The sequence below is a fragment of the Periplaneta americana genome, chromosome 3 (genome assembly GCF_040183065.1).
Source record: "Periplaneta americana isolate PAMFEO1 chromosome 3, P.americana_PAMFEO1_priV1, whole genome shotgun sequence".
NCBI classification, from domain to species: domain Eukaryota; kingdom Metazoa; phylum Arthropoda; class Insecta; order Blattodea; family Blattidae; genus Periplaneta; species Periplaneta americana.
The window spans coordinates 100,025,064-100,049,041 of NC_091119.1; the positions used below are offsets into that span (position 1 = coordinate 100,025,064).

The 23,978-nt window shown below is 35.6% G+C and overlaps 1 long non-coding RNA gene across 1 annotated transcript in view; it reads right to left on the reverse strand.

The window, feature by feature from the left end:
- Positions 1 to 9,866: 9,866 nt before the first annotated feature.
- Positions 9,867 to 23,978, reverse strand: part of LOC138696329 (uncharacterized) — a 130,323-nt gene continuing 116,211 nt past the window's right edge. Inside the window, exon 5 of the long non-coding RNA XR_011331324.1 lies at positions 9,867 to 10,155. This is a non-coding gene — a long non-coding RNA (uncharacterized lncRNA). The remainder of the gene's footprint in view (positions 10,156 to 23,978) is intronic.

Sequence of the window (23,978 nt, forward strand, 5' to 3'; positions counted from 1 at the left end):
CATCCCCCCCCGTTAATTCGCACCTTGCCTGCACTAATTTCTAATATATATATATATATAATTCTTTCATCATGGACCGTGTTTGGCACCATGTTGAGTCATCGCTTTTAGAAAAAAAAATCAAATAAGAGGATGAATCAAAATAACTGATTGATTGTCACAGGATAATTTTAAATTTGCTGAAGTTATATTAAAATGTGGAAGAACTAAATACTTTCACAATAATTAAAATACTCACAGCTACGCAAAACACAGCACCATTATCAACCACAGTACAGGAGTATTGTGGCATTTGTTCCTTTCGCCACTTTTTTTGTTTGCTTTCCTTATCCTATTTACGAGAGTTTGCTTAAATGATTACTTTGTATTGGTCAATTTCCGACTTTGCTTTTTTTTCCTTAGATGACTCTTATTTTATTTAACAGTTACTCATTTTGGTTCCCTAAGCGCTCCCTTTTTCTTACACTTCCTGAACACGTCCTTAGAGTAGATAGTATCTACTAGATACTTGATTCGTCGTATCGGCTCACATGACATACCGGTCCTGGATTTTATTAGAAGTACGTTGGGATTTGGACTAACGTTTCCATCATTGGTTGCGAGTGGGGTGTACCCGTGCGAGTGTACAAGGAGCTCTAATGTGGAGAGCGAACTGGCCGGTGAGTGTACTGGGACTTCTACTATGAGTTTCTGGTGTGCAGTGGCTGATATGTGCAATGTAGAACTTTCGAGAACAAGCCTCTTCATAACAGTCTGCAGCTGTTATTACGTAAATCAGGCCTGCAGAACCCGTAAGTAGGGGAAATATGTCGTCAGCCTCACTACACTTCTATTGGGGATGATCGACTTCCGCGTAGAGTTCTCTCGCCGTCAAAGGTCCATCACTGGCGGCATGTAATTTTCAAAAAGGATTGTAATAAATTCAATGTTTTTATAATGCGTTATCTCGTTTCAAGATTTACAGTTATGCTAGATTTCCTGTCGGTAGCTTCTTTGAGATTTCTTTGGACTTAACCTGCTTTAGATTTTCGAAAACTTTCCTCCTATCATCACCTACGGAAACATAAATTTATAGCATATAAGTAATGAACCTTGAAAGTCGCTATTAATTTCAATTCAAAATGAACACAACGAGTGACGTCCTTAATTTAACAGTAGGCTATATAAATAAATCATGAATTTACCCGAAAGTTTGTGCATTCCATAATTCTTTTTTTAGTAGGTTATTTTACGGCGCTTTATCAATATCTTAGGTTATTTAGCGTCTGAATGAGATGAAAGTGATGACGGTGAAATAAGTCCGGGGTCCAGCACCGAAAGTTACCCAGGATTTGCTCATATTGGGTTGAGGGAAAACCCCGGAAAAAACCTCAGCCAGGTAACTTGCCCCGACGGGGAATCGAATCCGGGCCACCTGGTTTCGCGGCCAGACGCGCTGACCGTTACTCCACACATGTGGACCATAATTCTTAATGTGGGCTTTGTTGAAATGTGGTTTAATATTGAAATGGCGAGTAGAAATAAATTGGATGGAACACAGTAAACAAGCAATTCTTTCGTTTTCAACAATAAAATAATCATATTCCCATTTCCTTTGGAAGTAAGTATTTCTTCACGGGTTTATATTTTGCGATGTTCCAGTTCTCTTTAAACTGCAGTACGCTTATTTATCCACCCCCAAGGAAACTGTTTTCTCTCCGCCAATGTGAGGTGGTGTGGTCGACACCACGCTCCGACGTCTCTAACCTGCAAGAGACTTTATACTCAATTCGACAGAGCTCATACTGGAAGTTTTGGCAATGGAAAAATTCCCACCTCCAGCCCGGATTGAACCCTGAACCTTCAACTCTGTAGCTTGCCGCTATATAAACTAAGTTACCGGACCGCCATTTGTTACTTTACATTACCAAATTCGGAATCATTTCTAGGCCTAAAGTTAATACCTACTGTATCATCATTTTTATGACTTACCTGAAAGATGTGACATGTAATTTTGTAAATTAGTGAAGTACCAGGCTATTCAATTAATAAAGTTTATTAGTCTTATGGTGAAACACGTCTCACTTATCGACCGGAGACTGGTGTAGTATTGCGGTATCTATCGTAAGTATGACGTTAGTCGAAGCTCTCAAACCGGTAATCTATTTGTCCAATTGCATTGGATTACTAACTTTCTCTGATATTGGACATTCTAATGTGCTTAAGATCAAGTTAGTGTATGGTTTTTTGCTTATAGTTTTGGCCACTTCTAACATCGTATTAGACCAGATTGCTGTGATGAAAGAGTGGACTTGTGGCGAAGAAGGGAACGTAGAATTTGTGCTTCAATCATTCTTGAATATCACGTACGTGGCAATGAAATGTTTCTCATATGTGATATTTATCCGCATTTCAAAGCGCATCAGTGTGATAGTAGACAAGCTCTCTCGACTGGAGACATCCCTGCACCAGCCAGAATATGTGTACCGCAGAATATTTCGTGCAGTAAACCTGAATGTCTGTCTTTGCGTAACCACAACCGTCGCATTTACGTCTCTGGACTTTGTGATGAATAGCTTTCCGGTGTCAACAGTATTGGCGTACGCGCTCTCCGAGACGGTGGTGAATGTAGCCGGACAACAGTTCATGTCCCTCATTCTGGTGCTAAGACATCACTTCCAAGACCTCAACGCACGTATCGACGTCAGGGACAAACATGTGCACGCACGTTTGTGTGATGTGACCGAGGTTGTCAATCGAGTGTTCTCGAGCTACGTGCTACTCACGCTGGCCTACCAGTTCGTCTTCATTGTGACTGGGTTGTACTACCCCCTCTCATCTCGAATATTTTTAATGTTGGACGAGACCTTCGACATGTATGATGTACTATTTGGATTGTGGGCCTTTCGCTACGCCCTGGGGCTGTTTTGGTTGATACACAACTGCACTGTTACTTCTAACGAGGTGAAATTTGATATACTGAACTTATCAAGCTTGCCACTCTAATTACCACACTTTTCGATGCGTTAGACGCATATTTTTACTTCAAAAATGAACCTAAAATGTATAGTGTGGAAGGGAACCTATCACATTAATTTACAAAGGTGATAGACCAAGTCAAAGCGAACAAGGTTTTGATAAGTCTAATAGTTTTGAGAATACGAAATGTAACGAGTTGCAACACTCCTTGAGGTCGTTGCTCCGCAGTAGAGGTATGTATAACTCCAATCATTCACTCCACAAGACTTGCGACAGGAGAATGTAAACAAAAACGTCTCATCAGATACGTTCCGATCAAATTACTGTACATTCGTAATACTTAACACATTACTTAACTTAACGTTACCGTAAACTTAATTTTTCTTCAAATTTAATTTTGTTTTTAATTTCTTCAAAGATAATAACTTAAATGGAGATTGAGTTACAGAATGTGTATTCGTAATAATGTTATTTTGAATTTACATCAAATGCAAAGGAATCTTCAAAGGAAATATTTTTGTTCTATAAGAATGTACATTATTTACTAGTTTGTATTTACGTAAAAAACAAAGAAATTAACAGGTACTGTGAATGTTAAAGAGGTTTCATAGTATTAAATTTACAGATAAGTCGTTATAGCATAATAAATAATGTTAAAAACTAAGCAATTTGCGTAATTTAATTAATTTATACTGCATGCTTTCATCTACCGTAATTCGATGGATGATTGGAGTTACATTTCGTATTCTTAAACTATTGGACATATCAAAAAACTTATTTGACAAAACTTGTTCCTCATTGACTTCATCTATTAACACTGCGAATTAATGTAAAAGGTTCCCTTCCACCCTATATACCTCTTATACAACAGAGTTTATCAACAGTAATCCCACTAGAGGTTTTGATTTATCTAGAGAAAATTAAAACTCGAGTGGGATTTAATAGACTCTTACACGATTAGAAGAAAGTATATAAAGATTAGAAGAAATAAAGTACTCTAATACAATAAAATATTAATTGATTTATTAAAATTATATTTCACTAATGATAGCTTCACCAAAACCTTTGAACGGAGCCATAATTTTCAGTTGACTGTCTATGCGGTAAACAAATGACGATCGCAAAGCATGTTTTATAGTACCATAAAGAATTTGCAGTTTGAAATGTTGGCAAACAAAGAAACAAATGGTAGGGAGGTGATAAAACAGAAGAAAGTATTTATGGATTAGAAGAAATAAAATACTCTAATACAATAAAATAGATATTAATTGACTTACTAAAATTCTATTTCGCTAATGTTACTTTCACCAAAACGTTTGAACGGAGCCGTCATTTTCAGTCGACTATCTATGCGAGAAACAAATGGCGAGCTCAAAGCATGTTTTATAATACCGTAAATAATTTGCAGTTTGAAATGTTGGGAAACAAAGAAACAAATGCTAGGAAAATGATAAAAACAAACAAATGTTAGGGAAGCGATAAAAATAAACAAATGTTAGGGAAGTGATAAAATTGTGCGATAAGCAGCCATGATTAGTTGAAAGACGTCCTTTCGTACCGTTTTATTGGTTAAAAGTAGTATAACATAGAAAAAGTGTAATAGTTATGGTAATAATATTGAAGATCCCTTTTTTCCAAGTCTGTTATTGTTTCCTTCGTTATTTAAAAAATATGCATGGATTGAGGGACATCAATAGAGTTTCATATGAATAATAAATTGACTCTTAACGCGAATTTAATATTTAGTAGCTACTTGCTCAATAAAGACAATTATTTACCTAAAAATTTTATAATCGTTGTTCAGTTTATCGGTCTCACAAGTAACGGAATACATCTCAAAATTTCTCTAATTATAATAGTGTGGCTCACAAAAGAAATGTCTTATACATAGGAAAATATAGTATAAATTTAAAATTATAAATGAAAAGATGATTAATCAAATTGGTGTGAATATTCAGTATACAATATGGTAATTACCCAAGGCATAGAATATAAATTTGATAATTCTGTAAGAAGTTACAGCAAAACGTGTGTAAAATTGCTAGAAAGGAAATAATGTACTGTAATTTATAACAGTAACAGTGGCTGTGAATATATTACATGCCTATCAGTACAAAATATCCATGCTTAGAATGGATATTAAAGAGGGTTGAAGAAATTCGAAACGGAAGCATTGGAGTGAATTCCTTGGAAGTATTTTAGTTTATAACGCGTTGTTTGAAAATATATTTAAGATTCCAAGGGAGAACTAAATCTTAAGCATAGAAAAAAACGAGTGGAATGTGAAGAATTAAATTGGAACGGTTATGTTAAATGCTACCACTTTCATGCGGTTTACAGGTAATACTCGGGAGATGTACGAATGAAGAATAGAAGATGGTGACAATGAAGGGAGGAAAATAATTAAACACCAATAACAATAGCAGTTTCATAAAAAGTTATAGTAAAACTAGTCTGACGCGACGGCAACATGTCCTATTGTAAATAACTCACTCACTCACTCACTCACTCACTCACTCACTCACTCACTCACTCACTCACTCACTCACTCACTCACTCACTCACTCACTCACTCACTCACTCACTCACTCACTCACTCACTCACTCACTCACTCACTCACTCACTCACTCACTCACTCACTCACTCACCCACCCACCCACCCACCCACCCACATTAACTTATTAATGATTTCGGCTCTGTACAAAATATAAACTCATTCATTAGGCATTAAGAAACATGAGTTGACAAGAAACTGGATACATGGAGCACTTCGCCATTTGTAAAACTCTGCCCCATGAATCAATTAAAGAAATGACATCAAATACTGTATGTAAATTATGAGGAAGATGTTAACATGGCATTCAATTATTTTAATATTGCTCTAATGGAACACTATTGACTGCATTAGTTCGAGTGTTACTAGTGAGTGTATAAAGTAATGGAAAGACATGTAAACATATCGTGTAGGGAAAAGGCTTTTAAATTTAATTAAATTGATGGAATTGAATAATGATAATACGCAATTGTTTTGCAATATATGCAATTATATGTTAAGGGCGTTTGTCTTTTGATATAAAGTAATAAAACAATTTGACTTTTCGCTGTCAATTTAACTCTCGTGGCAATGAGATTAATTTTTTTGTGTTTGAGTCCGATCAGGCGCTCCTTTAATCTGTAATAAACTAATCATTAACGTTTTAAAATGATTTGAATGACTTCACATTCAGCTTTCAGAATAAATACGTCTGTCATCAAGGAAACGCAATTGAGTCGTCTACAATCAAACTGCACTTTCTCCAAATCTATCTTAATTATAACCCTTGACTGACGGGAGTACTGTACTTATTCTGGAGTACATGTGATAGAAGGACGTGCGTGCAATCTAAATTGACAGGGGTTTCATAGTACATGGTGTTCAAAGATATCTGATTCTATTAATCGAGTGATATCGATAATTTGTTCTTGTAGTGTGACTTCGTTAATTATTACTTGCATAAATAGATGGTTCAGATAACAATCAGTGTCGCCAACAGTAGTATGTAGAATAAGCAAGCTAAAAGAAACTTTAAAAGAATGCTGAATTAAAAAATAGCAATAGAAAACAACGGGTTACTTTTTAAACCACCAAAAGCCTATACCAGAATTATAGAATTAAAAATTTTATCCCACCGAGATGATTGTAAAAAAAAAACTAAGCTAAACGGGACGTGGCTGATATTATCGACAATGATAATGATGTTTAATAAGGACATTTAAAATTAAATAAAAATGTCGAAGTGACTGAAATTATGACGTAAGAAATGTTTTATAATCATAAAGTGCAGGAGAAAATAAAAATGGTTACAATTAGGCCTTCGTCATAGACGAGTTTTATTCAGTTCTCGCCAGGTGTCACTAGTATGGCATATAGATTATAATGTGAAATTTAATATTATACGTCATAAATCTAAAGTGATCATCTGAAATAAAGAATTGATCAATATAAGAAAATGTAATATAATTCAACGTCAATGTCCATTTCTTTCATTTCATTTATCATGATATGATTCTACAACTCAAATGGTAGTGGGGTGAGGGGAGGCAGAAGCCTGCCAAATCGATTCATCCATTACAATTATATATATATATATGTCGGTAGTTATTCGGTGAGAAATATGTATAATATACTATATACCGTACATATGAACAAAATATGGATTAGGCCTATTTTTGTAAATAAATAATTAATGCAATTTTAAGCCATTGTTTCCACTTTATTATTTTATATAACTATTAATGTTTTAGAGACGCAAAAATATAGTTCACGTATCGAGAATATAGTAGTGTCATCTACTGAGAAGTAGCGGAACTATTTCAAAGTTTGTACATTTATGATTATCTTCGGTTCTGACATCCCGTGGTTAGAAAGTTCGCTTCTCTATCACAAAATTCTAGGTCAGATATATTTGAACGCCAGTGTACGATCATTCACACCGTAAAATACGTCGTACATTTATAGAAAAACTATTAGAGTAAGGGAAAACATAAATAGAGCATTGTGTTACATGCATTTTTCTTAAAAATCGAAATACTTTTACGTGTACCCGTAAACTCCTGTACATATGTGTGTAGGCTTTTCACTTCATGAGACAGGAATTGGTTGGGTCACTTGCTGAGAAGAAACTGCCTAGTGAAGGATGCACTGGATGCAATGGTGAATGGGAGAAGAGTTCGGTGTAGAAGAATATATCAGATGTAGACGACATTAAGATATGTGGATCATATGAGGAAACAGAGAAAGGCAGAAAATAGGAAAGATTGGAGAAACCTGGGTTTGCAGTGAAATACCTGTCTTTGGGCAGAACACTAAATGAAATATAATTCTACACTTCAAAAAAGTCACCGACATGAGAAAAAGTGGCGAAAAATTCTGCAGGTTACAGTTTAGGACACAAATACAGCTATAGCACAGTCTAGTATATACAGTCACGAAGCTCAATATGTAGTAAATAATGCATCCATAGATAGTTGCTAAGCACTAGGATCCTACTATCGCCTCATTACAGACAATGCGAAATAGTACCGGCACAGTCAATTGTTCCTAGCACCCTCACAACTCAACCTTCGTGACTGTATATAATAGACTGTGGCTATACTATACTATACTATACTTCGTGTCTTTGCACATACAGCAAGTATACCTAAATAATCAGAATTACCTAATGTTTACAACGCGCCAGGAGAGTTGAGGCGTTTGAGCCTCAAGTCGTCGGGAAGCAAATTCTTTAATTATACGATATATGTGAATATGCAAAATACGGTGGGTATTAGGACTGTCTTAGTTATGTTACTTTTTTGGCAATACCAATGTCTTCATAAATTTATGCCTTCTCACTCAACCTTTTAGGCTATGCTTTTGTTAACATAAAAACCAAAATATGTGTACCTAGTTGTAATGCAAGAAATTCTTCGAGATATTACTTTAAAATATAAAATCATAGAACACTATCACTGGGCTATTTCATGCCGCACGAATTTCAATAGTGTACGTAGAAAATTTCGCGAAGTTAAATAATTTCGACTCGCTTTAATCCTTTCTGGTACGATACTATTTTGTTCTGAAATCATACATACCCTCTCTTATATCTGTTAATCTTGATTAGGTTCTCGTATTCTCATTGTCAAACACTGAAATCTGTGTAAAAATCCAGAGATCATACAAAAATGTTAATTATTGAAATTGCTATAAATTTGTCTCTCTAATGAAGGAGAATCTCAAATGTCAGAACACTCATATGCATACAAAATATTGCAAGAGACTACCAAGCAAATAGTATTCGCTTAGTACGGCGCCTTTAAGGAATCGCATGAACTTCCAATAGAATATTGCAGCAATTCAGCGTTATTTCTCAGAAAATGGAAAATCTGGCGCTAGAGAACAATATAGGAAACATTAAGGTTTCTCATTTATTTTGATGTGAAAGCTGAAATACATTTATATAAATATATATTATTTTAATGTACCGAAGTATATATGATATTTCCATGCAGATATTCTGCGTCATCATACGATGAAAGAGTAATGGAACGGAGAAAAATTCTCTCCGGCGCCGGGATTTGAACCCGGGTTTTCAGCTCTACGTGCTGATGCTTTATCCACTAAACCACACCGGATACCACCCTTGCGTCGGGTTCAAATCCCGGCGCCGGAGAGAATTTTTCTCCGTTCCATTACTCTTTCATCGTATTTATATAAATATTTCATCCGGCGCGCTTTAAGACCTGTGGTTGTAACTAAAACTAAAATTGAGTTGAAGGATGGGTGGAGCGGAGAAAAATTCTCTTCGGCACCGGGATTGAAATCGGGTCTTCAGCTCTACGTACTGACGCTCTATCCACTGAGCCACGCCGGATTCCCATTCCGATGCCGGTTTGAATCCTCTCAGTTTAAGCTCCACCACCTCTTAAGTTCCTTATAGTGGCCAACCCTCATGCACTGCGTCACAGACGTGACAGTGGCACAATGTCCAACACAATGTGCAGAGTTGCACTCATTACGAGTGACTGAGTGACCGGGATCCGACGGAATGAGCACCCATCCATCATATGACGACGCAGAATTTCTGCATGGAATTATATGTACTTCGGTACATCGTAATAATATAAAATTGAGTTGCTGCACCATTTTAGAGCGAGAGCGCAATTAGGTTCACTCGAACAGTCATCACCACACCGAACAAAATTCTACAGTAAATAATTTGAAAATCTTTGTTGATCTGTATTTTCGAGTAATTGTAGAAAAATTCATAATGCGTAGTTTTTATTATATTTGCTCGTCCACATGTACCGCCACACTGTTCAGCCGTTTTAATCTGATTTTTATACAGATTCTGGGCAATTTGAAAGGTTTCTCCATCCTAATACATACAAATTAAAATGTAAGATTAACATCTAAAATTTGAACGGATTTATTTTCTCAAAATTACAATGTTTAAATGCCACATGAAAATAAAGACAGCTTTTCTGCAGCTCATGTTCACTGCGTCCTCACTTCACATAATTTAATTTCACAAGGGGAAAGCTGCACTGCCACCTGCACATTGCTAGTTTCAATCTTGGTTCCACATTCAAGTGAACAACGCACATACGGGTTTCCAACTTCCTGATTTGTCTTCATCGCCTGGCTGTCTAGGAAGCAGGAACTTCGCGCACGTCTCCTGAAATGTACCACTTGATTAGTAATGTTAGATTCTTTTCAGTGAAGTAGACAGTATATTTTTATCCGTTAAACATTCAAATGTAGAAAAGTTTTCAGCAATAAACTGGCATTGGATCAACTACATATGCAGAAAAATTATAGGTCATTTTACGATTTTTCATCGATATTCTTTTTTTGACTTGCGTTATAAAATGTCTATACCCATGCCAACTGTCGTTCCATTTACTCCCATGCATATGAAGAGTACAGAGGGGGGGGGGTGGAAAGATTAATGTGACATTGCAGTGAAAGGCGAGACTGATCTAATTCAGTACATTAAAGCAAAATTTATTACTATTCTACTAAAAATAAAAAAAAGACGACTGTATCAGTGATCATTCTAATTTTTACCAGATTTGATAAGAACACTAAAGTTTGTTTGTAATCTGTAGAATTAGATACCAACATCACTCTTAATAGCATTTTAACATTCATATTTTTTCCTCTCCCCATGTACTGTTCATGTTTGTGGCCTTTGAATTGTGCGTTATGTTAGCATCTGTCTTAGTAGTAGACTGTTCTAGTACTAAGCTAGAGGTCGAAAGCTAACCTATACTCAGTGTATTTTATTAATCTTATTTAGCTAGGTTTTTTTAGAAGATCAAGGAAATTAGACTCTTTAGTAATGCTAGTTACTGTATTTAATTAAAATTTTATCAAATTTTATTGTTTAGAAAAGGCACTAATAAGAACAGAAATTCTATTATTGACCCAAGGAATTTTCCCAAATTAGTTTCAATTGCTTTCGATGCTTTAATTTTTTGTACACTACTAGTGAGCTATCGGTTAGCCGAGTAACTCAGCATTAATGTTAGATGATATAGGTCCTAAAATCCTAACATCTAATCCACTTCATTTCAGTAGGCTCCTCGTATTCAAAGAAATCCATCTGATCGATTGTTATACCCAACTAACGTGCGAGAAAGCATGCGATTAGATACTGATTGAACAGAGTACGAAAAAAAAAAAAAACTTGCGCGACAACCCGACTCTCGGCAGAGCCTGTCGTAGGTTCCAGTATCTACCGCTAGAGAAACACACTTATCCGATCACTTAGTGTCTAAATTTTTTGTGCACTTAAGCATTCTTAAATGCTAGTATGAATTGACAGATACAGAGCATCACAGAGTTCGTATGAAATGCGGCCTCCGCAGTTCGGAGACTGATGATAAGTTCTCAGATAACGTTCGAAGTCGAAATACGATCCATAACATTGAATAAATTTCTGCAAAGTAAGTTTGAAAGGTAAACCTGCAAAACACACTTGCTCGAGGAGCAAAATTTGACTACATCGCTTGGAAAAACCTCATAATAAGAGTTCGCTGTTCTCCTTAGAGAACAGACTACGTTCTCAAAGTCCCGTGCGAATTGCTGCGAAGTTATTGCAGTTAATACCCGAGGAATTTAGTGATGCTAGGACTACGCTTCTCCGACCATTTAATAAAAAATGGCCGTTAACAGGATCAAAATATGTCAATTTATCTTTATTTGCTTATATTAAAGAGATTTCTTCATAATTTTGTATACAATATTATATGCCGAAAACATTAGCATTCGGTAGATGTGCTTATTCAAATCGTGGCGCTATAATGACCAATAATGTACATTTAACTTTTAACAATTTCCGAAACATCAATTTTTCAAGTTATTAGCACATTTTGTACAAACTACAGTATTTGAGCGAGACTTACGGAACGTTCAAGCCATCTTAACAGATTGCCGATTTTTTATAATTTAAATTTCAAATATTGCGCAAGACCTCAATCTTTCTGGCAAAAGTGTGTTCTAATTCGTAGTTTGTTAAAATTACTTTGCTATCCAAAATATAGAGGAAAGAATAAGACCAATGCAGATGCATGTATAGACCATTAGTTACCTACATGCGCATAAGGGGAAGAAGAAAGTTGGCCGAGGCCTTCCTACCTCGCTATGCTTACACTTGCAGCTAGCAAGCTCTCAACGTCCCACCATAAGGTTCTTACGAGCTATAGCACACACATGCATTTAGTTCTACGAGGTGGTGAATAACCTATACTGTAATATTTTATTAATGTAAACTTTGCGATTCCTCCCCCCCCCCCCAAGATATCAAGTTTTTCGGAACTTCTAGTACATAAGTAGAAAGAGGATATAATCAGCAAAGAAAAATCATGTGGTTGCATTAGAACCAAAGCTATGAGAAGTTGTTTTTTCCACAATTTCCGTATGGCTTAACTCCCTCGAATTTAAAGTAAATTTTGTCAATTGATTTTAAATAGAGTGAACTGAACGGTGATGAAGGCCTGTAACATTTTCTTAAAGGATGCAATGAACGTTAGGAATATGAAGACAGTTTTAGTACCTTGTTCGTAACTTGAGTGAAGGATTTTGAACTATTTTATATTAATGTTTTACCACAGTCTAGTATATACAGTCACGAAGCTCAATACGTAGGGAATATGCATCCATAGATAGAGTGAGGGTCACATAAGAACAGTTCCTAAACAGCAAATATTGCCGTCTTGTCAGTGTTGCCAACTATTACCAGATAACACATGATTCTACGTACTAAATGACTTATTTACTTACCGTACTTTATGTTGGAAGGTTATTCTAAACAATTCAATAATTTATAACATATTTTCGTAGGCAAACTGTACGAGAAAGGGATCAACATGTCAAGTATTTTGTCTGGCAATACCAATTCATTGGTTTGACTAAACAATTGACTCACGAGACCTAACCTAAAAGTGTATTTTGTTTGATCACATGAAATTATTAATACTAACTCCGAAAACTTACCTGACTATAGTCAGGAATTATAACCACAACGCAACACATAAAATAACTATTATGTATTAATATTAATACTGGTATTATGTTCAAATTTCACTAGCTTCCAGTAACCGGTTCAGAAATCTAGTACAATTTTAATTTCATAGAACTCCAGTACCGACAAATATTGTCGATATTTGTCTCAGGTGCCAACATACCAGTTACAAAATCACTACCATTTGTAGTATTTGTCAGTATCGAAATTCAAAGCGAAGTTGGCAGAAGAAAATTCAACCTGCACACTAGAAAATCACCACAATGCACTAGCATATGTAGTAATGGGGGAAAATGGTTAGATTTCACCCTTAGGGCATGAAGTAAGCTGACCCGGAGTATAGTTGTAACCACTAGGATCGCTACTATCTCATCACAGACTGGGAAATAGTACCGGCACAGTCTATTGTTCCTACTACCCTCAACAACTCAAGTTTCGTGACTATGTACTAGACTGTGGTTTTACATGAAAAGTTCGTGGTGTGTCGAAACACGTGAGCTGCACATCAACTGGTTTGCAAAACCGGTTTATACTATCTATTACAGATATGTGCAGCGCGGACATTTATAACCTTTAAACAAGGTGCAATAGTGACGTAGAATATCGCAATCGCACACAGCACGCTTGAAAGATTCTAAGTCACTGTTGCACCTTGTTTAAAAGCTAGTATTGTCCATGCTGCGCTGGGTATGCCTGATCTATTCATACACTCTAAGTACAAGGGCTAATTAAAAACTTAAACATAGGACTACAAGTGGAGAAGTAAAGTGAAAAATGGCCAAACAATTTCCTATACAATAGATTTATGTGCATCATTCAGTTTAAAAAAAAAAAAAAAAAAAAAAAAAACTAACTTGGAAGTGCAACTAGCGACTTGTTAGGAAAATATACGTAGGCCTACCGTTTAAAACGGTTTACAAATAACAAGAACCGTTTCAATAACAATCCTACAATTTCCTATTCACTTTATCAAATGGCTCCCCACGTGACCGCCTACACTAAAGGAAAAAAAATTGAAATCTAAACTTTTCCTTGGGATATTGCACAGTTATTCCATTACCAACGAAGATAGAGGAAATCCAGGTCATTGAGGAAATTTGCGCATTTCCATTCGTGAATTAGTTTAATCCAATTTATTTTAAATTTTGAAGCGCACTGGTCGATCACATTATTAGGGCTACTTTATAAAAATCAGAAAATTTATCTTCCTATTTTTTTTTTACTTTAATGACGCTGTAAACTAATGCGTTATTTAGCATCGATGGGATTGGTAATAGCGAGATGGTATTTGGCGAGACGAGACATAGAATACGCAATAGATTACTAGACATTCGCCTTACGGTTGGGGAAAACCTCTGAAAACCCAATCAGGCAATCAGGTCAAGCGAGAATCTAACCCTCGCCCGAGCGCGACTCCGGATCGACAGGTGGCATTTCGATTGTTAAATTGGCGAAAGTATTATTGTTACTTTTTCTTGTTGGATATCATGAGGTACACATTTCGGTCATAAAATATATCGCTTTCAACAACTAGAGCAATCGAGTATTGCTAACTTAATTGAAAATCCTACTTTCATAGAGTGGCCCAAATAATACGATTCCCACTGTAATTACTTAGCCATTGAATAAGAGAGCCAAAACAGACTAACACTACTCTCTAATTGGTGAAATAACGTCAGCAGAGCTACGTCTAGATCACTCTACAGTTGTCTGGAGTAGCATCTTCATTTTAACAGCGAAAGTGTGTAAGATGCTCTAAATTAAGGAAGTAATGGCGAAATTCTGAATTTCTGAAATACTGAGACGCTAATGTTTTAGTTCAGTACCCAAAGCCAATTGAGAGAGGTATATAGTCTCGTACCAGAATGATTAAGTGACCTATTGGAATCTATTTTGCTGCAGAAATTATCTTCAATATTAGATTCTATAGGAAAGAAATATCCTTTAAGTCAGATGGCACGTTGTATGAGCGTAGGGGCTTCATTTCGGGACAGGCTCTCCATCTAAAGAAATTTAAAATCGAACGTCAATATACAAACAAACAAGAAAGTGAATAATAAGAGCTTAGCTAGTAATAGTAATGAGCATTTCCATGAAAATGTCATACTGAGGTGAACTTCTTGAAATTGATCTAGAACTGTTTTTGTTGAAGAAATATGTCCCTTTATACTTTAAATTGCCTTATTTCGTAAGGTAATGTTTCAAATACTCTTTCTTTTAGTCTACAACTTTCCGCAGATCTTGTCATATTCCAACATTTAAAAAAACACATATAGATACTTATGTTTCGTGTCACAATTTGGATATGTAAATTTGTTTTATTTCGAGCCGTCTTTTTTGTATACTATATTTTTGTCTTTCCTTGAAGTAAATATGAAATTAGTTGAAGTATCCTAAGATCCTAAATAACTTCAAATCATTATAATTATTTGTAGTGTAAGTTACGGTCAGTCCGTCACAATAAACATACAAAAACTCTTCCACACAGCACAATAATTGACTGATTAAAATTTCCTTTGGTATTCTGCGTTATTACTACATGACCAATAAAAAAGTATTAGAACATTTTCTTCTAAAGTGATTTCGTTTTCCGCAGCGGCATTGTGAGTGACTGACATGTCGCGCTCTCAGCTGTTATGTTATTCATTCTCACAGCGTACTTAGTTGCTTGGAAGGCCTTGGTGAAGTCAGACGTGAACTGGTGGTAAGTGTGCAGTAATTACACTTGCAAAGAGGAAAATGAGATTCAGGAGCAATAAGCAGGTCTCAATATTTACTGCTGTTGCCTTGTTTAAACAGAAAGGTGACAGGTAAGTTCAGAAGAAATCCTCTGCATTAGTGTCAGATTATGTAGCACATGACAAATATGCAGTGTATGTTTGTCTACGAAAAGTATTTTCGGAAATTTTGGCGATTCTTCCGAACATTGAGGTGGTGGTGGTGGTGGTGTTGGTCGTGGTGGTGGTGGTAGTAGTAGTAGTAGTAGTAGTAGTAGTAGTAGTAGTAGGGTTTAACAAGGGCGCATCATCTACTATGGCTATTAGCGCCCTTATCTAAAATTCCTCATAAAACAAAGACATAAATAATATAACAATCAGAGTGCTAAAGAAACTAAAAAAACGTTGTCACGGTAAAATGAGGTACACAAATGCAGTATATACAAGGTGATTTGTACAGAATCATAAAAGTGTGCAATTCTAGGACCCTAGGTGGTATTCAAGACCAACAAATAAAATAATAATAATAAAACTAAGGCCACCAAAGATAAATTGTGTATCACATTTCAAGAACTATAAAATTTTAAAAAACATTCGGATGTATAAAGTCCGAAATGTCAACAATATAAAATCGAATATAAAACAACAAATGTAACCTCCGGATTTAAAGGGTCCGGAGGATCAGTAAAACGGGTCAATAAAAACTAAATCACCTTATCCAATCCTGTATTCGATAAAAATTTTAGAACTGCATTTGTACAATTAAAATCGTTTCCAAGAGGGTCACGCAGTGTCGGCCGAATTCCATATTGCCGGCGGACCCGGTCATATTTTCTGCAGTGCAATAGAAAATGTTCCACCGTAAGTGGAACACGGCACATATCACACTCCGGCTGAGGTTCGCCACGTAGGAGATGGCCATGTGTCAGATGACAGTGGCTAATCCTCAACCGGGTGAGTAAAACCTCCTAGTGTCGTGACGCTCTTGCGAACGAATCCCAAACTCGAACAGTATTATTTATATTTCGTAATTTGTTTCCCTCTTGTGCAAACCATTCTCCTTCCCATTGCCACCATATTTTATATTTCAAGTAGTTTCGAATGTCCTGCCACCTCTCGCGCCAATATACCAGAGAGCCATTCAGTGCGCCAGCCCTGGCTGCAGCATCCGCGGCCTCATTTCCTGGAATCCCTACATGACCAGGAATCCACACTACTCCAATCTCATAATCAGAGCTAAGGAGAGTGTGGAACAGCTCCTGAGTTCTTAACACAAGCGGCTCATCACAATTAAGGGGAGGCAGAGGTGAATATTTCAAAATCCCCAAAATTTATCCGATTTGTTTGAAATTGATCATGGATACTAAGTATGTTATTAGTAATGGACATACCAAGTTTCAACTTTCTAAGTACAATAGTTCTGTAAATATTAATAATTTTATAAAACTTTATATCGTTTGATATAAAATGCTCCATGCACCATATTGTAAGAAATTTTCAATATTTCTTTTTATTTATATGTCCAGAGAAGGTATATAAATAATGATAAGTATTAGTTTATTATGGGAATAATATAGTAATATAGTTATCTTGGTTTTAATTTCATACTTTTAAAGGGCACAAAATCAAAAACTAACATCGGAATATGAAAATAAAGATAATAAAAATGGAAAAAACCAAATTTTCATTTTTTCTTCAGTTTTGTTCGAAAATTTCACCTCTGCCCCCCCTTAAAAGACTGCAAGGACTGAATGGCACTCAATGAGTCGGAACAGAGGTTGCCTAATTAAAAACAATACAGCTCTTTAAAAAGCATAGAGTTCACCAGTAAAAACACTAGTATATTGGCTTAGTCTGTATTTAAATATCTCTCCATTTGCAACGAAGGAACAATCAACACAATCATTTATCCGGGATCCGTCAGTAAAAACTAATATGTTAAGCAGGCCTATGTAATACTTGTATCTGCATTATTTTGTGTCATTTAGGATGCATGGTTAAGCAAACTAATTTTTGTAATCTGGAAAACATATCATTCACTTAAATTAATCGTTATGTTAATTTACTACTTATCAAGTTTCATATTATTTTGTACTATTTACGGTTCCGTAAGTGCAACTTTGTTTTAATGTTCAGAGATGTCAGTCAGTTACAGAATGAGGTCAGTCAGTAACATCACTTTTTCGGCCATAACGCCATTACTAATTGTGGTTTGGAGGTCGTTTTAAACTTAAACTGAAGATTACAATTTCCTTTCGGAACTATATTTTGAAAAATTATATCAGGAATGACATTTCAGAGAAATCTGTGGAGAACCATGTTCACTCGAAGAGAGAGTTGACATTTATGTCAGTCAGTTGCACACACTTTGGACGTAAATAAATAATATACTTTTTCTATTAAAGAAGTATATTTTTATATGTATCTTAAGTGTACACTTTCATCTATCAAATCCTGCGGTGACACAGTCTAATTTCAACCCATTATACAATTTAGACAGACATTATGCTGCCAAATTGTACTGTAAATTTCAGTTACAAGTGGAATTGCTCTAACACTAACCAATGAACCAAATCTAACAATTTGTTACTTTTAAACATTCATTTTATTCCATGGATCTTACATGAGCAATGAAGCTTTAAGATGTGGAACAAATAAAAATGTTACAATATTACAATTACAATTTTTAGTTTTACAATTTAGTAATTTTCTACAATTTTTTCAATTTTGTGCAATTTTTTTACAATATTTTGGCGAGATGCAGTGAGATGAGGTGAGGTCCGAAGATTCGCCAAAAGATTACCCGGCAATTGCCTTTTGATTGGGGAAAATCTCGGAAAAACCCAACCAGGTAATCAAATCAAAGGTGTTGATGCCGAGGACTCGCCATAGATTATCCGGTTTCAGTCCTACGGCTGGGGAAAACCTCGGAAGAAACCATTCAATGAGATCAGAAGGGGATCCAACCCAAGCCCGAACGCAGCTCCGGATCAGCAGCCCAGCGAGTCTGCCGACTGAGCTACATAGATGGCTCTACTAAAAATATACAATACAAAGCCAATCAGGTTATGAAATTTACAAACGCAAACCATCATTCCTCAGTTGAGCTATATGTATAATACAAAACAAGTTAATTAAATTTAAGGCATAAACAATTCAATCAGCTGTGATATACAGAAATTGATAATACATATCATGCAAACTACGGTACTTCAAATTACAAACAAACAATTTATCAATAGAGCTATACAGATTACTATTCAATTTAAAGCATATAAAATTCATCGGCCAAAATTATACACACATACGATACAATACAAAGTATGCAGATTAATTCAATTTACAAGCATACTTTCATTAAGCTATACAAATTTGTGCAATTAGTATCAAGTAGATTAATTCATTGTATAAGTCATGATTATAGAAGTAATTAAGTTATTAGGAATGTAATTAAATTTTCAAAATCAGAACTTAGGACAGCAAAGTGTCAGTTCCTAGATTCTAGAAAAATACTTCTCTTCCTACATAAAAATTTCAACTTCAAATAATGCATCAAGTGATTCAAGCAATTCCACAACTATTTCTTACATAAGATCTGAAGAGTCAACGATGAAAAGTGAAAGAAAATTTGAATTATCGAAATTTCGTAATGAATTTAGTCACTCAAACTAGAATAATAATTACATAATTCCAGGAAGCTCCATATGAAGTTCGTAATTGCATACTGACAAAGCCTGGTAACCAAATGTTGTCCAGAATTTCAACAGCAGTTCGAATTAGGTCATCTCATAAGCAATGTATGTGTATGTATTTATTCACAATGTAAATGGGTATATAGCGGTGGCAGTGGTAACTAATTACACTCAATAATGACAATAATATACAAAAATAATAAAAAAATAATTAATAATAATAATGATAATAATAATAACAACAACAACGAGCATCCTAAATTAAATGAAGCATTAAGCATTAAAATAACATTTAAAGTAAATCTAATTTGTATTTTAACCCTAAGTTCGAACTAAGACCCACGATTGTGACAGGTTTATACCTGCACAAGCACCTTTCGGCACTACACTTATTTCGCTGTCAACTCACTCACTGCACTGATTCTATCCTGATTTCATTAACACCTCAAAACCATTTCACTGTTCAAATACTTTGCACAGCCACTTCACTGACACCAACACACTTCACCGACACTACACACTTCACTGACACAACACACTTCCTCACTGATAGAACACTTCAAATAACAAGATATCAATTACATCCTTTAAATAGTGTGTATAATATACTACCGCCTATTAGAAGTCCTTAAGCCTATTTTTAAATACATTTTTAGTTATTGGTAAAGCCTTCAGTAAGTCTGCAGGTAAAGCATTCCAGTCTCTGACAGTACGATTGAGAAAAGAAAACTTTCCAGTGTCCGTTCTCGGTCTTCTTCCCCTCAATTTATATGAGTGGTCATTCCTTGAAGAGTAATTTGGCGGCTGCATCCTATTTTTTTATTTTTCTCCAGGCAGACTCACCTCTGTAAGTTTTGAACATTGCGCATAATCGAATTCGCGTTCTCCGGTCCGTGAGTGTGTCCCATTTTAATGGTGAATTACTACGACAACGCTTGAGAGCCCGTTTTTAAATCTTTTCCAGTGTCTTAATATGTTCTAATCTGTAAGGATCCCAACATGCAGCACCATATTCCATTATTGGACTAACTAGTGATTTATATGCAATCTGCGTTTAGTAAAATTTTAAAAATTTATTTTAATTGAGAATTAAATTTACAGTACACCATGATTATTCCGTATTGTGAGCACGTGACAGTCATTTGTTAATACAAATGTAAATGGAGATGAAGTTCGATATTAGAGTCTTCCTAAAGCGATATTGGAAACAAGGTTACAAAGCTGCTACTGCGGCTCGAACGTGAAATCGAGGGTTGAGGTGTCGTTAAGGAGCGCGTAGCACAATGATTGTTACAGCGTTTCAATAATGGAGACAGATTTACCACATCTTTGTAGACCTAAGGTATGAAATATTGAAAATATACGGAGAGTTTTGGAAGAATATTTACAAGAACAAAGTACCCATACAGTAGGTTGTCAGAAGAACTTTGTGCTTAAAAAATACACTAAACCGCCACATTAAAACGCGTATGATGAAAATTTAGTATGTTACCGCAATCCTGACACCTCAAAACGGTGGCTCGATCCCAGACAGCCTGCCAAAAACCATTGTTAGACAAAATCGGTTCAGCCCCAAAGTAATGTGTCTGGTGGAATTTTGAAAGTGTGACTCACTGGAGTGTTCCAAAGAGCACATGCACTATGCGAATTTTCATTATCAATAGGCAGAAATAAAAAAAAAATGGGTAGAAAATGAATTCTAGATTGAAAGAATTCATGAAGTTGAGAAGTACCGGGTATTAGTAAGTTGAAATAATTCTCTTTCAACAGAACAATGCGAGATCCCATACCGGTCCCAGTCACCATTTAAAAAATCCAGGAATTGAGAAGAATCGAAGTGCTGCCACACCCAGCTACATATTATAGCATAAGCATTGATCTTGCGCCTTCAGATTACCACCCGTTTCGATCCAAGACCCCACTTTTAGCGTGGAGGAAATTTCCAAAATTTGGAAGCCGTTGAATTGGGAAGAAATCATCGAATTCTTAGCATCAACAATCAAGAAACTGATACAGTCGCGTGATGACACTGAAAGTAGCTAAAGACTAATCTAGTAGCATTTACTTTGAAAATGCAGGTACGGTAATTTATTGGTAGAACGAACTCCAATTTCGCTCCAAAACAGACATTACTTACGAGACGATACCGAATTTATTTCATTCATTATGCAAATGCCATCAGATTTTAAAGACTTCCGACACGGGTGAAACTAATTGATCACAGAATTAGATTACAAAATCTGAATTTGATGCTTTGAAAGCCATTTGCCATGATTAATATCTTCAATATCGTTTGACCAAAATAATTTGAATGTTACTGTACAATTTTAAGCTATCAACTGCTGTATTAACATCACTTTACACAAGTGATCACAAATTTCATTTTTTTACCATTTCATTTATTGTATTCCATAGATCTTACATTAGCAATGAAGTTTTGAGATTTGTAACAAGTAAAAAATTTTACAAGATTACAATTTTTTGGCGAGATGAGAGACGAGCCCGAGGTTCGCCAACAGATTACCTGGCATTTGCCTTATGGTTGGGGAAAACCACGGAAAAACCCATCCAGGTAATCAGACCAAACGGGGATGAAGTGAGGCGAGGCCGACCGTACGATATTCCAGTAGAATATTAGTCCAATTTATCAGATTGAGATAGTCTTAAACGACTTCGCTAATTTTTAGTTGAAATGTGATTTGTTTGGTTCAAAATTATATCACATGTAAAATACCAAATTCCAGTGCTAGATAATACAGCGGCTCAAGTCAAAAGAATTACTATAAAAAGTTACCAACTATCCAAATGGTATTTAAATCATCTGGTGGTTATGATGCATCTATGACGTTCCACAGCTTCACTCAGCACAACGTATCGTGTCTCCAACGAACGCCTGAAATAATGTATAAATAAAGTGCATCTTCTCAGTAAAGTTCTAAATGGTCAGATCGATCCTATTTCGCCAAGAAAATGTGCCTCGTTTCATACATATTGAGAGCCAGCTAGCTAGATAAAATTTAGGATACAAAATCTGTAGACCTATATAACGAAAACTCGCGCAAATCTTTGTAAACATGATATGACAGTAAACTTTTTACTCGACATAATTTATGGATATCTGCATTATAATCAAATTTTGTACTACATACCATACTTAGTCATGACAGGTTGATTTTAAACAGCTGCACCCTGAACAGTAGAAGAATATGAACAGGTTAGCATTTCAAATCACTGGCAAATTTTATTTCGCAGATTATATAATCATTTCAGAAACCATGCCACGAATCATTATCCACATCAAACTTGATAATTTCGGCACATTTCCTTGTTGTTACCCCTTCGACACGTTGAGTCACAGGATCATGAAGGGGAAGTTAATAATGGTCCGCCACTACTATGCAGTAGTCTTACACATTTGGAAGAAATTTGGCATTCATGGCTCACGTAGTATCTACTCACACCTGGATGTGTCTGCGCACGCTTCCTGACTACCTACGGGGGATTTCCGAACTAACAACGTAAAATGGCGAGAACACACACATATCGAGGTCGGAAGATCGCTCCGCTCACCGCCTCCGGCAGCCAACAACAAGCCGGGCGAGATCAACAACCATCAACAACACTACAATCTGCACTACACGATCGCAAACATAATTTGCACCATCACTTATCAAAATATTCATTTGTTCACCATTACAACTTATTTGCTTCATTACTTTACATTATATGGGCTATATGTTAGTTATATAATAGTTAATTACTTCATTACATTATTATAATTATATTACATTTATATATTAATTCAATACTTTCATAACAAATTGCATTTCTGTATCAATTGTCTATTGTACATTACTTCAAGAATAAAATTGATTTATTAATTGATTACTAAAGTATAAAGTTAGAATTAAACGCTTGTTTCATTATATTTACTCACACATCAAGCATTTAATAAAATTGTGCTCCATTATATTTACGATCAGTACTTGGCTGCTTCTCTCTACAATCAAAGGGAAGGAATCCATTGCATACGTCAATTCGACATTTATGGATACCTTCTGTGATATAAGTAAGTTCATATTCCAAATCGCAAGTACGTATCATTTGAGATTCTGACTAATACGTGTAAATATTAATCAATTTATTTCTCATTGCAAGTGAAGAAAATTTTGCTTTCAGAAGGTATCCAGTTACTCTGTTTACTAGTTAGGTTAGAGTTGCGTGCCATACCCATCACTCGAAATCGAATGAAAAGTTTTAGCACTTCAACCCTACCCTGACGCATGCCGATAGATTCAGTGAAGAGGTCGTATTCATAGTTTTCCATTCCAGTCTAACAGGATTACACGTCATTCAATTAGGGAACTATATGATGTGCATATTGCAATGTTGCTTCAATTACAATGTGCTATCCTAGTATATACTACTAATGTTCAGGGTATGATTTTAAGATACATTTATTAAGTTTATAAAGAATTCACAAAATTTGGAAGAAATAATGCAGACCTCTTCACTTCATTGCTTTATGTCCGCCTCTGGCTGAACCAGTTGTCAAGTCTCATAC